An 8,077-nucleotide genomic window follows, 5' to 3' on the forward strand; every position below is an offset into this window, starting at 1 on the left:
TCAGGAGGCTTGAAGGGGGAGGTCCAAGTAACATGGCTTTAAAAAGTTGTTTAAAGGAAATAAAAGTATGCTTTAAACAAAATATATTGATTTTGAAACTATTACTATGATTTTTTCTTGATGATCAAAAGTAGACAGAATTTTATTCATAACCATCATAATTTTCTTTTTGTATTTTTACCACCACTACCTAATATAAAACATCTGTTGCCCTTGGACTATACTCCAATGTGCCTGCTACCCACCATGTATCCAGGCCCATGCCTCAACTATGATGCTGTTTTTAACTATATTCTTTCTGTGCTTCCTATCATCTATACAACTTTTGGCTTCAATAATATAAAACCTTTATGTGGTTATTTAAAATATAATATGTATATGGCTTCACCTCTTAAGAAGATTTCAGTTTACTACCAGGAGATCCTGTTAGTTGTCCCCAAAATACATTTTTTTCCCTTCCTCCAGAGTAATAGAGCTTCCAGTTTTTACCTAGGGCACACAGCCAGCCATAACAAAGTCCACATTTCCTAGCCTTCTTGCTGTTAGAATTACAATGTGACTGGGCCAGTGTGAGATTAATTAATTAATTAATTAATTCCTGTGCAACTTATAGGAAGTGCCCTTTAAAGAAAGGAAGCATGCTCTCCTTTTAGGGCACATAATATAAATGAGCACTGGATATTATATAAGACTGATGAATCACTGACCTCTACCTCTGAAACTAATAATACATTATATGTTAATTAATTGAATATAATTACAAATTTTTTAAAAAGAAAATTGAAAAAAAATAGTCAAGAGACAAAAAAAGATAAAGCCAATATGACAAAATGTTAATAATTACTTAATCTAGAAGATGGATATACTATTCTACTTTGGTGTTTGAAAAAAAATTTCAATTAAATAAATAATAAATAAATTTTTGAAATAATAAAAGAAACAAAATTATTTAACCAACCTTTTCTGCTATCATACTCCCCATCCCCCCAAATTAGGTTAAACACATTAACAAAGCCTGTTGTTGCCTTGAATTATAATGATGGTGCCATGATCAAAACAATGCATTGTAATGTTACACATACTCTCTATGCATCCATTTCCTTATCCATAGTGAGGATATGTATATGACTGTTGTAAGAAGTAAATGAGATAATGTCTCAAAACCAGTTAATAAATGTTAGCTATATTCAAGTTGATAATAAATATTAATAGCTTTAAAAATAGTCATAATCTTTAATTTAGTAATTCCATTTCTGGGATTCTATCCTAAGAAAATAATCCTAAGTAAGAGAGGAAATGTTATGAAAAAAGCTGCTCATCCCAGAGTCATTTTTAATAGGCACAAACCAGAGATTTAGTGACCTTTCCCTGCCACCCTGACTTTCATCCAATAGTGAGCTGAGGCCTCGTGCTCTGGCCCAAGCCAAGATCTATAAACCCAAGACTAGCTGGGAAGATACACACAGGGTTGGGAAGAGACAAAAAGACTTAAGTCCAAATTCCTGGCAAGACAGCCTTACCAGAAGGAATAGTTCAAAATGTCAAGTACATCAGGGTAGAGCAGAGCAAGAGAGCCAAAATGAAGCTTGACCCCTGAGATCAAGCTCCTTGAGGGAACATTCGAGAATGTGGATCCTGGAAAGATGCCCTGAGAATGGGTGGGAAAGAGAAGGAAGAATATCTCAGGCACAGTTGGTGGGTGGGCCAGAGTTGCTGAGTCCTGAATAGAAACAAAATAAATTTCCAACATGGGAGGAATGGCTAAATAAAGTATTGAATACTGCAATAAAATATTGTGTACCATTAAAAAAAGTACTGATTAGAAAGACTATAGTAATCAGAAGAAAATGTTTGACTATTGCTAGGTACATAGGGCTTTATAAAGACATATATAAGTACATACCACATGCATATGTAAATGTACATATGTATACTTACATAATATATGTAAGTTTATATATATGTATGTACATACACACACATTTATCTATTTATGTATATGATTAGCAACTATGGCATATGCATAGAAAAAATACTTGGAGGAACCACATCAAAATACTAATAATTGTTTGATTAGGAAGGTAAAGTAATGTTGGATTTGCCTTTTTATTTGTTAAATTTTACTTAAGGTATAAGTTTTAAGTAAATTTTTAAAAAATATTTACTTTTATTTGAGAGAGAGAGCAAGCACAAGTGGGGGGAGAGGGTGAGAGAGAGAATCTCAGACTGCCCACTGAGCAGGGAACCTGACGTGGGGCTCGATCCCAGGACCCTGAGATCATGACCTGAGCTGAAGGCAGACACTTAACTGACTGAGCTGCCCAGGCGCCCCTGAAACTTTTTTTTAAAATAAAAGATTTATTTATTTATTTATTTTAGAGAGAAAGAAAGAGTGTGCTTGAGGAGTGGAGGGGGAGGGGGAGGGGGAGGGAGTGAGAGTCCTAAGCCAACTCCCCACTGAGTGTAAGCCCCACGTGGGACTCGATCTCACGACCCTGAGATCATGAACTGAGCCAAAACCAAGAGTTGGACACTTAACTGACTGGGCCACTCAGGTGCCCCTGAGAGTCTTTTTTTTTTTTTTTTAAAGATTTTATTTATTTATCTGAGAGAGAGAATAGGAGACAGAGAGCATGAGAGGGAAGAGGGCCAGAGGGAGAAGCAGACTCCCCGCTGAGCAGGGAGCCTGACGTGGGGCTCAATCCCAGGACTCTGAGATCATGACCTGAGCCGAAACTGAGAGTCGGATGCTCAACCAACTGAGCCACCCAGGCGCCCCTAAATAACTTTTTTATTTAAAAACTTGTGTGTGAGGACAAAAAGAAAATTAGGCACATTTATCTAAATGTTACAGTGCTACTTTTCCAGAAATTTGTTAGGAATAAAATATGTGTGTCTTAGGCAACAAGCCACATTTTCAGCGTCCTAAATCCTGTCCTCTAAATATCAATTGATGAGATTCTGTAGAAAGAATGTTCCTCCCTTGGCCTAGTTTTGGCTTTGGGGGAATAACTGTAACTCTTTCCTGACATAGGATATCATTTAGGGAACAAAACTCAAAAAACTCACTTAATGGTATACATGCTAGTGGTCAGCAATTACCTGAGTCCTTTTCAAAGATTCTAACTTGGAAAACCTTACTCACACATTACATGAAGTAATACAAAAGAGAGCAAAGGCTACAAATATAAGGACTGTTACATTCCTCACATTGTATGTTTCTTCATTCTTATTAGGAACTTCTTAACAGAATGGGTATCATTTCAGTCCCTGAATTCACCAGAGCACAAGTTTATCTTTGATTTTGGTAACTCTATAGTTGTGGTCAGAATCAATTAAACCATGCAACAGATTAACCACATGATTATCAGTATCAACCATTAGGCCTACCAAAGACTTCCCATGAATTTTCTGAATCAACTGAATTTAGGCAAATGTTTAGAATAACATCCTTTTATCAAGGATTGATTTAATTTTTAATTTTTTCTAAAGTTTCCCTAACAGTTGGGGAAATGTGAATGTGTCTTGGATATTAGATAAGATGAAGATGCATTTACATGGGAAGTCAGAGACTCCTGACTAAAAATCCAGTGGCAAAAGAGCAAGTAAGGTATGACCCCATTCTAGAACAAAAATTCACATATATGCATAATTGAAGGGGATCTGGAAAGACATACAATGAAAGGTGGATAGGAATCATCACTGAATAATAAAAATAGTATTTTATATTCCTATTTTTTGCTTATTTGTTTTTTAATTTTCTATAATACACATATACTGTGTTTGTAATCATAAAAGATTACTTTCAATTAAAAAAAAAAAAAAACCTCCCCTGGCCCCTGAATGGCTCAGATGGTTTAGGCATCTGCCTTTGTTTTTGTTTTTTGTTTTTTTAAAGATTTTATTTATTTATTTGAGAGAGAGAGCGTGAGAGGGGGGAGGGTCAGAGGGAGAAGCAGACTCCCTGCTGAGCAGGGAGCCTGATGCGGGACTCGATCCCGGGACTCGAAGGCATCGCTCAACCAACCGAGCCACCCAGATGCCCTAGGCATCTGCCTTTGGCTCAGGTCATGATCTCCGGGTCGTGGGATGGAGCCCCGTGTCAGGCTCCTGGCTCAGCGGGGAGCCTGCTTCTCCTCGCCCTCTGCCTCTCTCCCCTGCTCATTCTCTCTCTCTCTCTCAAATGAATAAGTTAAAAAATTGTTTAATAAAGTAAAACAAAAAACTCCCCTTAGAGTAAAAAATAGACCTCTGCATTTCATGGTTCTAGCTAAGTACAATATTCAGAATAAAATGCCAGAACCCACTAGAAAGCCAGAAATGTGGGAATAGTCTCCTCTTAAGTAAGGAATAAATATTTAAAAAGAAAATTTCATGGGAAAAAGATGCTCTGCAAGATTCCCTGCCCAAGTTTGCCAGTTCAAAGACTTAACACATTTTGCATAAGATTTTAATAAATAGATTTTAGGGTTGTTTACCAAAACCAAATTCTACTCTGATCATTTTGATGTTCCCCATCCATCAACTATAACCTCCCAACAAAACTCTCTAGGTTGCAACTCTACATCCTAGTATCTGTTTGTAGCGTTCCCTTTAAAATATAACATCTAGATGAACTAGTGATACTTAAGACATTTTTTATGTTTTGGTAACCCTGAAATATTCATCTGTTATGCTTAAATATAAAGGTAAATTATTCATTGACCACTTCAGCTGTAATGATTCCAAAGCAGCTGTTATTTACCTGGGCAATGGTCCTCAAATTAAAATAATTCTCTGAATCAGCTCTAGGCTCCATGCTGCTACTCCTTATGTTTAACAGATAGGTTGTAGCAGCTCCAAAAAAGCACTGTGGGCCAAGGAGTAAATAACCATTTTCAAAAGCATAATTATATACTGCATTTACATTATAGTGAGAGATATGGTGATCAGGTAAATAATTAAAAGTGACAGGTCTGAAATGAAACAAAATGATCCCAAGGAAACAAAAGGTACTTTTATGCCACCATTCAAGCAATATACATATGTGTAAAGAATGTTATGTATTTTTTAGCCCCAAAAGAAAAAATAGTATAGAAATAAATTATATAGCTCCCTTGTACCTTTTAAATTAAAGGTTTGCACCTAGAAAAAAAGTAAAATAAAATTGACTGTGCCAACCCTAAATACACCCTCCTCAACATTGATAAAGGATTTCCTTGCTTTCAATGACTCTTACTATTATATGACATTTAAGAATCAGAACACAGAAAGCCTATGTGTGTTTTTCAGAGTAGGTGGGGAATTTGGGGGAAGCACACTGATTAGCTCTCCGGTAAGACTCTGCTGGGCCTTTGAATTCCATCCATATAAAAATAAAAGGGTCAGTGGATTCTGGTTCTGCCATGGCAGTGTGAGTCCACAATAACCTAGCCCTCCTACTGTTTACAGTTAAAAGCTCTGATAAAAATATGGGGGGAGGCAGGGAATTACCTGAGAACTATGAAAGTAAACAAAAGCAGATGGATTTGGGGGGATGAGTGAGTTTTCCGTTTTCTCTCTTTTCTCATGCAGCTTTATCCTGAAGACAGGCCCCAGTTTCAGAGTGGTGTGTGCTATAGGCAGCTAAAATTCCAATAGAAACATGTCTTTCTAGCCACAGGGACCAGAAATGTTGATCCTGTGGGGTGGAGTGAGTGGGAGAAATCCCCAAAGGGAAAGAAACAGAGAAAGGGGTTCCCCAATTCAGTATATGAGCCCTTGGTTCCATCTAACATCCGAGCCAAGCATGTAAGGTATAGCCTCAAATCAACATAGCAAAGGCATTGACAATTTAAATGAGATATGAACCACCTGCATAAGTCTCAGACTAACCCCTGAACTACACATGTGCAGGACAAACCTAATTTAACTGAGATTTAAACAACTGCCCACAAAGGTAAGAAGAACTTAGTTAAGGTCAGAAACTAACTGGGTTGATTGCTTGCTAAAGCAAAAACATCAACATTCTCCTAAGGATTTAAAAAAAACTCAGAATGAACCCGTACAATATTACATTGACAATGTTCAGGATACAATCTGAAATTACTTGACAACCAAAGAAATGGGAAAATGTGACCAATTCTTAAGGGAAAAACAATCAATAGATGACAACCTCAAGATCACCTAAATGGTGAAACTATCAAAAACTTTTTTTTTTAAGATTTTATTTATTTATTTGTCAGAGAGAGAGCACAAGCAGGGGGAGCAGCAAGCAGAGGGAGAAGCAGGCCTCCTGCTGAGCAAGGACCTTGATGCTGGCTAGATCCCAGGACCCCGGGATCATGACCTGAGCCAAAGGCAGATGCTTAACTAACTGAGACACCAAGGTGTCCCACTATCAAAGACTTTAAAGGAGCTACTATAACTATGCTCCATGAGATAAAGGAAAACACATTTGAAATGAATGAAAAGAGAAATCTCAGTAAAGAAACTAAAAACAACAACTATAAAATATACCCATTTGGAAACTTTAGGACTGAAAAATACATATCTAAATTAAAAAAAAACTTTTTTTTCACTGGATGGGTCCAATAGCAGAATGCAGATAACAAAGGACAATGAAGATAGATCAATAGTAATCATCCAAACTAAAGAACAAAGAGAAAAGATTGGAAAAATGAACAACAGTTTCCAGACTTTAGGACAGTATCAAAAAAGCCTAGCATTAGAATTCTACAAAACTATCACTAAAACAAAGAAATGAAGTTAACAAGGTGCACAGCTCAAGGTTAATATGCAATATCAATTGTATTCTTTTATTCCACCAGCAATTGGAAAATAAAATTTACAAAATTTCTACTTACAGTATCACCAAAAATCATAAAATACATAGGAATAAATCTAGCAAAAGATGACTAAGACCTCTACACTAAAAACTATAAAACATTGCTGAAGAAAATTAAAGAAGACCTAAATAAGTGGAAAGATATAGCATACTCATGGATTAAAAACTCATTATTTTTAAAATGGCAGTATCTCTAGTACAAACTATATTCCATGTGATACCAATAAAATTTCAGCAGGTTTTTGTTTTGTTTTGTAGAAGTTGACAATCTGATTCCAAAATTTATATGATAAGGCAAAAGATCTAGACTAATCAAAGGAATTAAGAAGGAGAAAGAGGAGGGGCACCTGGGTGGCTCAGTCAGTTAAGCATTTGACTTCAGCTCAGGTCATGATCTCTGGGTCCTAGGATCTGCCCACAAGCCCTGCTCAGCAGGGAATCTGCTTCCCCTCATCTTCTCCCTCCTGCCCCTCTCCCTACTCATGCTCTTTCTCTGTCAAATAAATAAATAAAATCTTTAAAAAAAGAGAGAGAGAGAGAGAGAGAAAGAGAAAAACAAAGTTGGAAGACTTGCCCTACCTGATTTCAATACCATAAAGCTACAAAAATCAAGACAGTTCGATATTGGCTAAAAAAAATAGGCATATAGATAAATGAATCAACAGAATTCAGAAATAGATACATACATGTGTCAAGTGTGTGTGTGTGTGTGTGTGTGTGTATACAATGGTGCCAATTCAGAAGGGAAAATCATTTCAACAAATAGTTATAGACCAACTGAATATCTGTGTGCAAAAATTAAACGTCTATTCTTACTTCACATCACACACAAAAATTAATTCAAAAGAAGGTCATTGGCCTATATGTAAACCTAAAATCATAAGACTTCTAGAAGAAAACACAGAAAAAAGTCTTTACAACTTTGGATTAAGCAATGTTTCTTAGATGGGACACCAAAACCCAAACCATAAAAGAAAAAATAAAGAATTGGACTTGATACAAATTTAAAACTTTTGTTTTTCATAAGGCACCATTAAGAAAGTGAAAAGGCAAGGGGTGCCTGGCTCAGTTGGTTAAGTGTCTGACTCTTGGTTTCAGCTCAAGTTGTGATCTCATTCATGGATGGTGAGATCGAGTCTGCACTGAACTCGATCTCAAGGCAGATCTCTCCCTCTGCCCCTCCCCTGACAGTAGCGTGCACATGCTCTCTGAAATAAATAAATAAATCTTTTAAAAAGAAAAAAGAAAGTGAAAAGTCAAGCCACAGACTGG

The sequence above is a fragment of the Neomonachus schauinslandi genome, chromosome 9 (genome assembly GCF_002201575.2).
Source record: "Neomonachus schauinslandi chromosome 9, ASM220157v2, whole genome shotgun sequence".
In the NCBI taxonomy this organism is placed as follows: domain Eukaryota; kingdom Metazoa; phylum Chordata; class Mammalia; order Carnivora; family Phocidae; genus Neomonachus; species Neomonachus schauinslandi.